General features: G+C 42.7%; 1 protein-coding gene across 2 annotated transcripts in view; it reads left to right on the forward strand.

Moving 5' to 3' along the window:
- Positions 1-1,019: 1,019 nt before the first annotated feature.
- KCNE2 (potassium voltage-gated channel subfamily E regulatory subunit 2) overlaps positions 1,020-15,293 on the forward strand; it is a 70,288-nt gene continuing 56,014 nt past the window's right edge. Inside the window, exon 1 of one of the 2 annotated variants that reach the window (XM_075518077.1) lies at positions 1,020-1,078. The gene's annotated coding sequence lies outside the window, so the exon portion shown is untranslated. Of the gene's footprint in view, positions 1,079-13,888; positions 13,965-15,293 lie in introns of those variants that run through there. The other variant, XM_075518068.1, reaches the window with a different exon arrangement.

The following is a 15,293-nucleotide window of genomic DNA, read 5'->3' on the forward strand; positions in this document are numbered from 1 at the left end:
CATGAGGTCCTGAAGCCTGCCGTTGCAAGAGCGATTTGCCAACCACTGGATCATTCTCAGGCCCTCTTTTTACTTCTGTTTAGCATTCCCACATCCTTCATGAAGTGTCATGTCAAATTCACCCAATTCCTTTAGCCAAAAACACAAACAAACCCCAAATAGAAAAAAAAAAAAAAAAGAAAAAAAGGAACATTTCACTTTGTCCTAAAGTGAAACATTCCCGTTTTTGAAATTCATAGCAACAAACAGTTCAGAGTATGCCTGAATTTTATTTAAAAGAAAACGGAGTTGTTTCCCTTTTGATCAAATTGAATATCTCACTTGGCCTACAATGTTTTCCATCCTTAGTATTTTGGTTTACTACAAATAAACAAAGGAAAAGGTTACTATTTCAGGTTGATTTGAAGTGATGTGAGGATTTTATTATGACCTGCTAGTTAACTGAAGTGTCGAGAATATGCTGCCATTCTTGCTTGGAGTCCCAGAGGATGAGGCACTGCATGGTCATAAGGAACTAAGAAAATATTCCCTTTATTTCAGTCGACTGCCAAAGCAGCCTAACATTCCTAGCCATCCAGACGTTCTCTCTTTAAGTTTACAGAGAATATATTTTATTTTCTATGTCGCTACCAAATGACCTTCCATTTTTGTTTTTCACCAGTTTATCCATCTTAGTTTGGTAAAAAGCAAATAACTATCCCAGCTGAGAACTGTTCACCTTAGTGCCAGGAGTCATGAATGTCACATAATACAGAATAATTAAAGAAATGCTTTCAAGTTTCCACGAGGAAGAAAGCCATAGGGCACTGGTCAGTCATATGTTTTGGTACTTTATTTTTAGAAACTCCCATAAATCAAATTATGAATAAATAGAGGGAAGAAAGACACAGCTGCTTTTTTTTTTTTTTTAATTTTTTACCACAGTGGGATTCAGATATCACATTTTCCCTTCAGGGAGAGAAGACACTGGGGTTTGGTGCAGCCTTTTGTGCAAAGTTTTCTTCCTCAAGTCCACCTCATAAGGGATAGCTCTGCCCTGCTTACACACTGTCCAGATCTTTGAGGATGCCCATTCCAGGTCTGTGTGAGGATGGGTTGTTCTTTACAGTGCAATTACTAGAGTTTTCTCTCACCTGTTTTTAAGTGCTCCAATCAGTAGGAACTTGTGCTAATTCCGCTTGGTGCTTACTTGCAAAATCCACAGCAGAACTTTCTTACTCTTGCAGGTGATAGATGTCTTAGGACCTTCTTTTGCATCCTTGCATAGAGGAAAGAGTTCTCAGTAGCTAATGCAACCTGATGATATAAAAAAGGCCTCCAAGAGTAACTGCAGTTACTTAAGTTCAGTGACTACTGGCTGTACCAATAGTTGAACATATGCTCAAGTGTTTTGCTGTGCTGTGGGCTAGCTCTGGATGGATTTATTGCTGGTAATTTGAGGAAGGCAGTATAAGTGGGAGGTAAGGTAATACCAGCTTGAATTCCTCACTTGTGAATTTCTCCTTCCAGGTCATGATTAAAAAGCATTAAGTATTATGCAAAAATTCAGAAGCTATTTGAATTTATAGGGTGAGATAATAAATAGCTCCTTCATTCCCTTCCTCCCTCCCGACCTCAGCTCCAGACAATGAAAATATCAACACAGAGCAATATATTTCTGGGAAATCTCACATGGTATTACAAGAAGAGTGAAGGAAAGATCTAAACAGCACAGAATTAAATACTCTATAAAAAAGCACATGGTCTAACACTGACTGCTTAGGTATCACTAGCCTGCATTTTAAATGATGCTAGCTAGTATTTTTCTTTCCTATCCTTTAGCAGCTCTGATCTTCATATTATTTATTGCCAAAAGAAGTTAATTTGACGCTTTTTTTTTAAAAAGTAAAAGATTTTATTTCGAACTGGAACAAATGTTTTACTGAGAGGCTAATGTAGCTGTAATGCATGTATTGCTTTGAGTATACTGCAGTCATTTTTTAAATTGTGTCAAAAAAGCAGCCATATCGTTTTTGACCAGATTTATTGTGCTGCTTATTGCTCAATAGTCTGTTATTTTCCAGATGTTCAGTAATTTATTTTTCTTAATATTTGTTCCATTACTACTAGATACAGTAGTCAGACTTAAGAGGGGGTAATTTCTGGAACCATTGAATTTCTTATTAATTGCTACTCATTTTTGTTGTTATTATTGTCAAAGCATCTAAAAGCCCCACCATGATCAGGGCCCATTGTGGAAAGCACAACATGTACATTTAGGAGGAGACAAGATTAAGCAGCCTAGTATAATAATACAACCTCCCCTTTTATTGAAAATCAGTGTTTTGCTTTGCTCTAGCACTGTAGTTCCCCCAGTGCCTCACAATGAAGGAATAATTATTGGCGTGGCTAATTCATTGAGTAATTCCTTTGATACACTAGCATGAACACCACACAGCTAAGAAAATGTATTCGTATCTCACATAATCCCTCTCACATTCTTTCACAATAGGTTTTACTGATTGGTGAGCATATAAATGGATTTTCTTAATGTTTCTAGTTAAATGTGAATGTTCTAAAGGGGATAAGCACCTTTTTGGAGCGTTCACGAACACAGCCCTACCCCTCAGCTGTTCATAGGTGTAGTATGTCTTTACCTGTAGTCTTTTCCTGTAGTATGTCTTTTCTGTAGTATGTCTTCACCTCGCTCAAGTTGTCGGTTTTTCTGTTTGCTCCTGACTTCGCTAGCTTCAACAGCATAGTGAGGGGATCTTGTTTCTGGCAGCTCGTTCAAGGCTCTCTAAAAGCTTGAAATGGAGGGCACCGAAGGAGAACATCGTTGTCCTAGTTGTGAGCCACACGGTGATGGTAAATCTATGGTAAATCTGCCAAATAAGTGGCAGTGAAACACCAAAGTTAGCTCTGGCTGAGCTTTGTTCTGGCAGGCCCAAAGCCTGGTTGTTTAGCGTTATTCAAGCACCACTACAGCTACTTGTGATCTGCAGGGCAGATACAACCTTTGTCTCTACCACCTCTCTTTAATTTTGCCTTTGTTTTTGCCTGATGTTATGCCACTTCCATAGGCTGCTTGTGTCACCTGCCTGAGGAACATCTCCAGGCGACCACAACTGAGACCTAAGGTGGACCCTGAGCAACTACCTCTGACACATACGAGTGGAGTTGTTTCACTGTGACCTTTGGTGGCTTAATTTAGAACTAGGACCTCGGGATCCCATGGTGGAGCCCTTTGGAGTAAAGATGCTGCTGGTTTTTTTTTTCTTAAACTCAAGTTTTGAAGCTATAACCCATTTTGAGATGCAGAGAAAGGAGCTCCGGACTGTGACTCCCCACTTGACTGCACGATGGGAGATGCCAGTTTGCCCAGACTTGGCATGAACACCAAGCGGACAACTTAGCTTTGCTGCCAACCCACAGAGCTTCACACTTGCTCCTTTTGATTGGTGCTCTTCTAGCTCCATCAGTGGCACCCAACCTTTTCAGCCTGGCAGGCCACAATAACCTTAAGCTACTCAATAAGCTGTAGCTTGCTTATTAAGAACAATTCTTAATACAATACTCATGGACAGCTCTTGGGTAGCTCATGCATTACTCATCCCACGCATCCGGGCAAGTCCATGTGTCCTGAGCAGCATCTAGGAAAGTAGGAAGCTGTGAGCATGTGGCTGCCTGAAATAGCTGCCTTTGGTCTGCTTCTGCTGGAGCAGACTGCAAGAAGTATTCTCATGGCAGAGGCCTGTGTTGGCTTCCCGCTTTCTCCTGAGAGCTTCTTGGAGTCAGCACCCGCGTACATTGTGAGCCAGATGAATTTCTCTGGCAGTGGCGGTAACTCAAGAGATTTCTTAGAGGCTGTGTACCCCATGTGTCCCTAGGAGGATGTGGTGGGAGAGGCTAGCAAATATCCCAGAAAGGAGCCATGTAAATCTCCCAGGAGCTGGCTGCAAATGTTCAGAATTGTTCTGGTGGGCCGTAGATCTTCATATTCCTGTACCGATACCTCTGGTTGCCATAGATTTCAAACCCGCAATGCCAACAATGTGGGCGAAAAAATACTCCTCCTGGATAAATCTGGTGTGTGTTGACTATTGCTTGGCTATGTAATTGCCAGTGGGACCATCACCAAAAGCTAATGGCTGTCTTGATATTTCATTTCTGAGGCAATTTCCCTGGAGGCAATGTAGCAAGCTCCTTCAGTAAAGTGTCTCCATCTCTGGTCACACAGTTTGACCCAAAATTAAGCTCATACTGGCATGGCAGCTGAAGAGTCTTTGAAAAATCTCTTGACTTGAAATCATGTCTAGTAACTGTATTAGCCGTGTTAAACAAGATAGCAAACGTATGGGTCCTCTCAGGTTTCATTTTGTGAAAGGAACCCCATACTAAGAGTTTCTTGTGGTCCAAGGAATGTATTTTCCACATCTGTAAATTTCACACAAGAAGCGGTGCAGTCATGTAGCAGCCCAAGTTTTGTTCCCCACAACTTCTCAGCAGTGGTTTTGCATCCATAATTAAGATGTCTGTTCCTACCACATAACTTGTTATATTATCTGCTAATGACCCAAATGGTTCATTTTTCTGACATGGAACCCAAGGATACCAGCACTATTTCTTACAAAAAGCACGAAACCGCGTGTCAGGCCTCAGAAATATGTGGGATTTGCCTCTAAGTTAGGCCTATATTCAAAAGCTAAAATGGGCCACTTCCCTGTGTTGTCGTCAGGACCGTAAATCAGACTGGCTGAATCCCAGGGCTAAGAAAGGCTGCTGTTCCTTATCAGACCCAGGTGGGTGGTAGCTTGCATTTTCGGAGAGTCTGGCTGAAGTGCTCACTTTGGTGAAAGAGCTGTGAACAGATCCACAGTGCCCATGAGCATCAGAGTTGAATTTCAGCTAGCAGGGGTCAAAAACAACAGCAGGGAATATTAAAACTATAAGTAAGTGAAAAGGTATTACTCTGTTTACTCCAGGACCTGAAAAGATTGATCACAGGGGAATATCCACATGTAACTTCTGAAAGGGGACTTTCTTTCTGCTGTTTTGCCTCCGACATGGTCTGTGAGCATTTAGGTATCATTCCTGCTGTACTGTTGAAAGTGGGGTCTGCTCCCAGGGTTACTTCGTGCATTTTCAAAGAGCTGGTGTTGGCTGATAGCTTTCTCTAGGAAATGTGCCTTACAGCCTGGGATCCTTTCAGCTGACCCTCTCTGGGCAGTGGCTATTTTTGCTTGCTAGGAGATCTGGAAATGTGTTCAAGTGTACGTTCCTTGTTTTGTAGCACACTGCTCAGTGCCAAATGCTGCATGCTTTACTTGTCTCAAGCTGTTACATGTTGCTCTCTAAGGGTTTGGACTAATGTTAGTTTTTCATTCCCCCTCCTTTTTGTTCTTTCTTTCTTTCTCCTTTTTTAAAAATGATTTTTAACCTGAAAGCACGACAAAATGGTTAGAAGTATTCTAGACCTTTTTTAATCTAGTTACCCAGTCTCTGCACGTATAGTTCTTATACAAAAGATTTTCAAATAATTGGTGATTAAGTCAAGAGCTGATTTATACATTTAGCCACCTTGGCTAGATGTTGGCAGCAGCAGCTAATTGGGACTTTGCAAGGACATGACAAATATTAGAGAGAGGTCATTTGCCTACTAAAATCAACTCAAATTATTGTAAAATCAAATAATGAAATTGTAGCTTACTTTCTTGACATGAATCCCACTCTGTCTTGGTATTCATCTACTATTTGCCTGGCTTTGTACTTTCAATGGTTTATAACCTCTCTTCTCCTTCCTCAGATTACCTGCTATTTTTCCAGGACTCTAAAAGCCGCTGAAAACGGCAAGGATTTTTTCTGTTCTGTTGTTTTTTGGGGTTTTTTTTAAATGTTTTTAAACCTGTCTGGCTGTAGCTGAAGAATCCAGAGTCCAGAGTCAGTCTCTCTTCTCCAGGATGCTATACCCCTTTGACAAAAGCTTTTACAGGAAACTCATCCCAAGATACAGAAACACAGACAAATTAATTGCTTAACATGTGATACAATTCCTCAAGCGCTGCCCATGTGCACTTTCTTACCCTGTGACAAGCAGGGGTGGTTTCCCTGCTTCTCAGTGGAGATGGGGTCAGCTAACCTGTGCTGGCTGTGGGAAAGGCTCAGTGTGTGTGTGCAAGCCCTAATCAGAGAGCAGCTGACTGGCTGGAAATGCACACCTTAGTTTACATGGCGGTAACTATTCCTGTGCATGTCCCCCTAGGTCTTTTTGGGACCGCGCTTTTCCCCGGTTCCCGCTCCTTGTCCCCATGCAGTGCTCGTATGGCTGGGATTCGTTTCTTGGCCAGCTGTGGAGATCTGCCGCTGGGCTGAGTCTTCCCTCCTCCCACCCCCTCTCCTCTTCATCAGCACCTCATCTGTGTTGACATCTTCAGCCTCTTCTGTTTCTCCTGCGTCCCAGGCAGCTGACTTCCCTTGGTTTCCTTCCCACTCAGACCACTGGCTGCCTTCCTCGCCTCCCTGCACCACAGTGCTGGTGTGTTTGCTCTCCCCTGCTGCTTGCCCAGGAGAGGTGGCGGTCTCTGAGGGAGCACGGTGGATGTCCTAACACAGCCTGGACTCTGCGCAGTGCCACTCCATCTTAGTGCCTTACAGCCCTGCTGCTGAAAATCCATACATCGCTCCATCTTCCTCCTTTGTTCAACAGCTGTTTTCTGACAGAAAAGCAACAGCTTTCCCCGTGCTGTAAACCCACTGAACTAGCAATAACTGTTTTATAGTTTTGCTGCTCTTGCTGTTAGCGGAGAAGTGTTAAGTGTCTGTGTATTCTTACTTGGCTACTGGCAACCCTTTCAATTTCTAGTGCAATTTTTCTTTTGACATTCAGAGCTGCTCATTGTAAAAACAGACCAGGTATGTTGCAAGCTTTGGGGTAGCCTTAAATCTTCTTGTGACTTTTAGGGTATTTCAGCCTTTGCTAATGGACTTATTGTTTCTTTCCATTGCAGATGATTCTTTCTAGTCTGACTCTGCCAGTTGCCAGTCAGCCCTCTGCAACTCTCCAGCCTCGACATGGATTTGTTAGGTGTTCTCTGCAAAGGACTGAGAGAGGAGCAGTAATGGGGGTGACAAGAGGGACATGCAGAGTGAAGGGGACAGGCAGGAGAACCTGAAGTAGGTGGCAGGGAAGTTGCCTCTGACAGTAGTTGTCTCACATGGGAGAGGACATATTTTGTTTGATTGTTCATCTATGCTGCCTGCTGATATTTCAGACATGTCAGCGGATATTTTCTCATGGTGGCAACGTGGTATGTGGGCCTACATGTGGCAGAGAGTGTGGGGAGGCACGTGATCTTTGAAATCAAGATGATCGGCTATCGCAGGAAAAACAAGACCACTATACTACCTGTTAATGTGGACATAGAACCATATTGGCCAACCAAGCCTTAGAGCTGTTTGAGACTATCAGATGGTTCTGGGGCCTTCTTCTGCTGTCTTTGAGAGTATAGCTAGTATTATAGGATTGGAGGGGCTATTGGGAATGGCTAGAATAACCCTGTTTTGTGTAAGAAAAGCCTAGGCAGTTTATGAACCTTTCAGCAACAAGAAAGCCTGTTCACAACCTTACGAGAAGGACAGATGTTTTCAAAAGCCTGGAGGTAACTCTGGGCTAGGGTGATCCCATGGAGATCATGACATGTCCAGCTTGGCCATGACGCCCACCCTCAGTTCCCAAGCTGTTGCCCAGGGACTCAAGGAGAGGAAGGATTTAAATAGAAGAGGGTCAGGTTTTCTCAGCAAAAGGGTAACTCCCTCTCCCACGTCCCAGATAAGTTTGAAGCTCCAAGGACTTCATTTTCACCTCAAAAGCAGTATTGGTTGACTACCCTGCTGTAGAGCTTTCATAAGACTGTAGGTGGGATTGGGGTGAGCCACCTTGCAAAATCAACAGAAGAAATGATCCATTAATGTACTGCTTACAGCACTGTCCACTTCCCTGTGTCCTACCCGTTATACAGGGAGCTTGTGGCAAGCAAGGACCAAGTGGGCTCTGGCTGGTGCCTCATACCCAAGTGGGCTGAGTCAAACTGCCCCCACCACTCCTGTGGAGGGGCTGTTGGGATGCTTCAGCTGGTCCCACTAGAAGGGGTTGGGTGAAGCAGCACTAAGTTTTCAGTAGCCAGCTAGCTTGTGAATCATTTATAGTCTCGTTTCATTTGTGTATTAGCTGGTTGTTTATCTGGTCTGGCAGATAAGCAGGAAATAACTGAGTAGCGACACTCCCTTATGCACAAAGTACTTGTCCATCTTTCCCACTCTAACATAGCACAGAGGATGACAAGTACTATAATACCTCACATAATGCTGTTCATTCTTAGATGGCAAACAGATATTTCTGCTTATCCTGCTACGCAAAATCTCTCACAGGAGATAAATATTTGCTCTTATCAGCAGGGTTTACTGTGAAAAACGGATATTGCTTGCAATAAGCTAAGCTTTTTATTCTTTTGCTTAAATTTCTTGTACTTACTTTAGGCCTTTGTTAATGAGATGCACATTGAGAATTTTAGTGGTGTTAAATATGTTCAGTTGCCACTAACTATGCATGAATGTGGGTATCTCATGCTTTTAAAGTTCAGCCCTTAAAGGAGCACGTGTGTAAACAAATGCATGCAGTGATAAGCAGTGAAAAAGAAGTATGTGAAAAGTGGCTTGACTTCTGTTCTCAAGATCTGTATGCAGTGGAAGTGTTGGCCTCTCTAAAATTAGTGGTACCTGGAAATGTCATGCAAGAGATCAGCTGGGTGACTTTCCTGATCTCTCCTATTCCAAGAATAGATGCACTGGACTGTTGCAATGCAGGTGGAGGTGATAAATGTGTGCGTCACTGACTAATTCTTCAGCCAGAAGGACGAAGGGACTTAGGATGGAAGCATTTTTAAACATGAGTCACCCAGACATAGTGATGATTTTCTGTTCATGCTGTGCAGGATCTACTTTCTGCTAGAAGACACAAACATGGAAACCATAGATCTATCTCTATAAGAAGTCATTTTTGCCAGTTCTAATGGCTATATTTTTCCAATACCAGGTGTTCCAATATTACTGGAATTATTCCAGTGTTTATTGAATATTTGAAAAATGGTAAATTTCCAATATATTGAAACAGTTCTTATATTACTGAAATTCAATGAGTTGGGCACCCAGCTTTAACAACAAAACCAAAAACCCTTGGTTCCACCTGGGTAGGCCAAGTTAATCTAATGGAAGTCATGCAGTGAACATGTTGTAAGACAAGAATAGCCCCTAATACTCCCCATGTCTGTCAGGATGGGTGAGGAGAAAGCACTTAACTCACCCAGGCCTTCAACTGATGCAGCTTGTATTGGGACAGCTCTTAAAGAACCAAGGTTGTGGAATCAGGTATCATGAAATCAAAAGTCAGTTTGTTTCCTGGTGCAGTGATTAGAACTGGACTGGAAGATTCCTCCCACAGTTGCTTTCAGGGCTGGTTGGCCCAAGGACAAGACCTGTGTGATCCAAAGCCTGATGGTTGAGTTACTGGCTTGGCACATAGGAAATTTGGTTTCAAGTTCCTGCCTTTCCCAAAGCAGACTTGACATTTTTCATTCCAAACCTTTACTGTGTTCCAAACTGGGTGACTTGAATTTAGGACTCCACATGCCAAACGCAGTACCACAACCATCAGGGTATGGAGCATTTGTCTTGAAATGGAAACATTTCCATGAAAACCCTAGCACTGCTGACAAAGCAACCTACTTAGATGAAATGGCGATCATTGATGAAGGCCATTTCTTAGATGAAATGACTTTTTTGAGAATAGAGCTGTTCTGGACCTGATGCTAGCTGGAATACAAATGCACTTTGGTCATGCCCTTTGCCCTGCTGGAAGCTGGGAAGAGTCAGTGAAGACCCAGGTGGGAAGAGCTCTTGACCCCCAAGATCATCCATGGCCCAGGACAATTTTTAAGAGGAGAAGCACCAAGCAGCTGCAAGTCGAGTGATCATCTGTCTCTTGGTCCAGTGTATTAACGCAGTCCTTCCTTTGCACAAAGGAACAGGCCACCTCACCTTTTATAGCTGTGCAGACTGGCCGACCTCTTATCGGTGGCCTACTGAAATGGTGGATAGATCAAGCTGAAGCCAAGCTATTTTGCGGTGAAATTTATTAGTATGAGTTGTCTGTCCTAAGAATAAATCATCTCTGGACAGATCCTGAAGGCCTCTCTCAGTCTGTTTTTGTTCAGCTTTTAGCGAGGCAAAACCACTGTTGAAGCCAAGATAATTTTCTTCTCTCAGTGGAAAATGGCAATGATGTCAGGATTTGGCCTGGTAAAATAATGATAATTCTCTGCATTTTACAAGCTCTGTTTATATGATGATCTCAATCTATTTAAAAGATGTTAATCAGCCTTCAGTACCTGTGTGTGAGCTGGATGGCAAACGGACGTTTTTGCAAGCTAAGGCAGAAGGAAGCAAAGGGCTGCATCTGTGGTCATGTCGTATGCTGACAACCTTTCAGTCATTTTTGCCAGTGGTTGGTCTATTGGCTTCAATTGACTCTCCTCAATATTGACAAGCCAAGGAAGAAAACATGAGGAGGTGTGTATATATATTACATTTATATATTTATATATAAAATGGTGGCTCAGCACATCCATGTACAGGCGGGTTTTAGAGAAAAATGTAATGACTCAAAGGGCCAATTTTAACTTTGCTAAAAGCAGCTAAATGATGCCCCTGCCCTACATTAAACTATGCTGCGATCAAAGAGGGCAGATGCCAAGCACTTGTGGTTTTACAGCTTTCAAATAAATATTGCTCAACCTCATAAAAAAGAGCATGAGAACAGTGAGTGGATTTTTCCTTTTTTGTTTTTGTGTTTATTTATTTATTTCCAATATGCTTTACAGGTAAAGGGGGTATTGCTGCTGCTCCTTCTCAGGGTGTCTGCAGACCATTCCGCTATGAATGCTGCTTGACCTCAAATCCAGTTAATTTAGGTTGGCACGCTCGATCGCAAAACGTTTTATGGGCTGGCAGATAGAGCGCCCTGGCAGATCTGCCGTGGAGCTGCAAAGTCCATACCCAGCTGAAACTTTTTTTAATTCAACACTGTCATTTTTAAATAACAGTGCAATTGCAAAACAAATTGGCAGGTACTTATGAACTGAATACTGCCTGGGGCTCTGTCTTTTCATTTTGCTGACCAGTGTGCCTGGTCTTCAATTTAGAAAAGCACCCAGTAGTTAAAAAGCACTGGTGAAACCTTGTAATGCAGAGCTAACCGCATTGTTCATGGAGAGGGAGATGCTTGCTCTGACTTGTTGATCCTTACAAACTGGTTAGCTTCATGGTGGAGGGCAACGTTTAAAAATAAAAGTGCTCCAAAGTGTCTATCTATTGCAGCAACCACCTGAGCATGAACCTTCTTTGCAAAGTTTAAGCGTTCTGTCCCAGGTCCTATGTGAAGCTTCAAGGAATTTTGGAATATTAAACTGGAAGGGCCCTGCTGGGTCACTGACTCCCAGTGCTCTGCTATCTTGAGCAACCACCTCAAGATCTCTTTCCTGGACAGCAGATTGCATCAGATACGTGTGGGCCATCTCCTATAAATCAACATAGCTCTGCTGAAGCTGATCTGTGAAGCTCCAGCTTTTGCTGTGTGGCTTTGTAAAAGTCCTTGCTGCTTTACCTATACATTTGCATCGCTGTCTCCCTAAGCATAGTAACCAGAGGTTGAACAGGGTGTTTAAAGCAAGTAGAGGCATTCAAGTTATCTCACAAAGTCCTGCATCACCACTGCATGCAGCCCTTAGGTTGTCAGTCTTCTATCAGTCACTCTATGAACTAATCAGTTTAGCTGCCCATAAGCCAAGGTGATATGTAATGATACGACCCAAAAGCCAAAAATAAAGTGCTGTGTTTGGAACGTTGCCTCACATGGGCTTTGATGACCCAATGGAGGATGCAGCTTTCATGGGCTGGAGTCTTCAGCTGGTTGTCTTGTAGGATAGACAGAACCCAGGAAGCACCAATAATAGCATCTCTGAAGACACTTCAGTTGCCATGAACCCGGATAATCCAGGTGTGGATCTAATACAAGAAGGAGCACCTCAAACCAATGTAATTCTCCAGCCATTACCCCTGAGTGAAATTCACACACTTTATGGTCATGTGTCATATGGTGTGGGCCTGAACTGTGCCCTGTTTAGTGGGCATCCTCTGTTCACACAATTTACTCTGCAATGTGGCCACGGAACAGAGGGTGTCTTGCAAACTCCGTGAACATCTCCAGTCATGGGATTTTGTGAGTTACACCACTGAGATGTGATGTTGAACTGTGGGGACAAGGGGAGTATATCTATATGTTATGGGTTTCCACTCACCTGTGAGCTCTCCAGATCTTAGCACTCACTGTGGCCATGATAAATCCTGTTGTGGATGCTTTGAGGATGGTGTCTTTGAGTGCTTAGGTAATGCAGTCACTTCCTTAAGGGAGATCTGCCAAGGACATTTAGCAACACCTGTACTTCCCAGTTGACACTGCAGTAAAAGCTGTTGTAATCTTTGGGCCACTGGCATTGTAAGTGATCTATTTCTGAACATTGTCTGGAAACTTGAGTCTGCCACCCTGCTTAACGCAGATGGGAGCATAAGGATGTTTTCCTCAAAAAGAGTTTCAAATAAAGCACTAGGTACTCTAACCCAGGACAGAAAAGGCAAGGATAACACAAAGGACTATGCTTGCCTCTTTTGTATCAGCTATGGGCAGCAAAAAACATTTGGAAAATGGTGTGAGTGGCCCGTCTTCCCAATTCACAGCATATCTACAAGCAGTGAAGAATCCAGTCAGAATATAGGAATCTTCAGAGTGTTTGAAAGTCCCTAGTACTTGCTGCCGGTATCTATATTTATTCCTAAAACCATAAGATACCTTCCCTATTCCAAAAAAACCCCATTGTGTATTCATCTTGAGTGAATATATCTTCAAGACTACTGATTTTTCAGAAGGGCTTTGCTCACTCTAAAAGTCAATTGCATTTAAAATGTAAGTTGAGACAGGCAGAATCATTAGTTCCTCCTCCAGAAAAATGGCCTCTGCAGCCATGAGAAAAGGAATTCAACTTGAAAGGAGACAAATATACAGTTTTCTGACATAAAAATCAATGTGAATAGGAGATATACCAGACAAAAAGATGCTAGGCGTTGTCTTTCAGCAGGACAGAAATGTTTCTGAGAATATTTGTGCAAGAATTTTATGGCTAAGTGTATCGGATGTTGAGGTTTTGGTCACCTGGTGTGTACTTGTCATTTTGCCAGCACTGAAAGAAATGTCTGGATACACTTCTTCATTAATTCAGTTATGTTGGTCCTTGTAATCATGAAAGTTCACTCAGTGTGTTATGACACTAAGAAAAGTTAAGGAACCCATTGCTTTTTAAGGCAAAATCTTTTGTTTCATGGCTTTCTCAGAAATGCGAATCATCTAGCATTGGGTGAGTCCTTTGGTCAGTTGTCTCTGCACATTGACCAGTTCAGCTGATTTATGGCCACATGAACGCTTTTTGAAATTTCTGGCTAAGCGCCATAGAAGTTCTAAAACAATCTTCGAGGTTTTGAGTCCCTCTCCTTCTCCTCTAGGGAAGGGAAGCTTGTATAAATGTGGTTATTCTGGGAAAGCCTATGGTTTTAATTTCTCTCCCAAGGGGGTAGAGATGTCTTCCAAACCTAGTATTGAGAAAAAGGGCCAAAGGACTACCTCAGGAAAGAAGATACAACTTGGGAGGCTGGTCTGCATTTTCTCTCTCCAAAGCTTTTTGAAGGAGAAGATATGAAGCTGTGAATATCTGGAACTCTGTCACCTGGACACTTTCTTTCCTTTACAGGGATCTTTCTTGCAAGTGAAATATTAGAAGCTAGCAAAATCATTCCAGTGCACCCACACTGAGTGGGTGGAAGAGGTATGTGAAAATTAAATGTATTATTTAGAAGCTTCTCTGGATGCTTCTTGCTTTCCTGGGGGGAAGAAGGACCTAGAACTGTTTGGTCCTATCTTTTTTTTTTCCCCTTAATTGGCCTCAATAAGATTTATCAACCATTTCTGTCCAAGCAGTGTGCTAACACATATTCAAAACAAGTTCTGTTCTGAGGGCAGGCTGGTACTTGCTGGCAGGTAGGATACAGAAACATTCCACAGCTCTCAGTTTCGGGCTCTTTTCACACTACTCTGGTATTCCCAACAAACCCTTCTTGTGCATTTCACGTGTCAGACATATCAGCACACACCAGAATTCTTGTTTTTACAAGTATCTCCCTCAAAAGCCTGATACCATGCGCTCTCATTGCTTTCCCCATCTGACACAGTGTGAAGCTCTTTAGAAAGCCCAGCTTTGCAGCCAGGTTCTCTTGCCCTGGCGTATCAGGCAATGAAACCATTGCTTCCCTCTGCTTTGAAAATAGGAGCCATAATATCCTTGTGGCTGCTCCCCTAACAGGCTCAAACTACCTCATACTGTAAAGAACTCTTTCTTGTTGCTCTGAGTGTGACACCAAGTGACACACTGAAAAAGAGTGAGACTACTTGTGCTTTTGAGAGCATTTCTCAAAAGGTTAATCATTTTGCTGATCTGGGGCTTTAGTCATAGTGCGGAGACATGGACTATCCTGTAAACAAGGGATCAGATTCCTCTAATGGAATCTCATTTATGAACTGGAGAGCCGGGCTGCAGATGAAGAAAGTGAGAAACGTAAGAAAAGTAACAAATACCCAGGTCTTAGCAAATTGCTGTTGTTACTGAAGTTGACATGCTTAGCTGTAAATTGGGTCAGTGGTTCCCTCCTGGCCCAATCATGCAGAAGCAACTAAGGCACTAGGTAGATGGAGGTATTAGGCTCACGCAGCCTTAACGCTGGAAGAAAATTATACGGCCTGTGTACTGCAGGGTAAATGATCCCAATCTTCTCTTCCATTCTTAAAATCCAAGGCATTGACCTTCTCAAATATATGACTCATCTATTGCCAGGAAGGTGAAAGTCCAACTATTAATGAGTTGCTTCATTGTATACAGCCTTCAAAGCCAGGCCTCTGCAATGAGCTCAGCTGAACGCTTTGGACGTCTTCCCATCACTTGATCCTAATCATGGGTCTGCACCTGGTCCAGCTTTCTGTTTGGGACAATATGTTAAAAATTCATTGTTGCACTTTTTTTTTTCTTTTAATTGACTTTTTCTTCCCCTCTGAGTTAAATGAATGCTTTATAGGATGAGAACTGAACAACGCCAATGAAATG

The sequence above is a fragment of the Mycteria americana genome, chromosome 1 (assembly GCF_035582795.1).
Source record: "Mycteria americana isolate JAX WOST 10 ecotype Jacksonville Zoo and Gardens chromosome 1, USCA_MyAme_1.0, whole genome shotgun sequence".
In the NCBI taxonomy this organism is placed as follows: Eukaryota; Metazoa; Chordata; class Aves; order Ciconiiformes; family Ciconiidae; genus Mycteria; species Mycteria americana.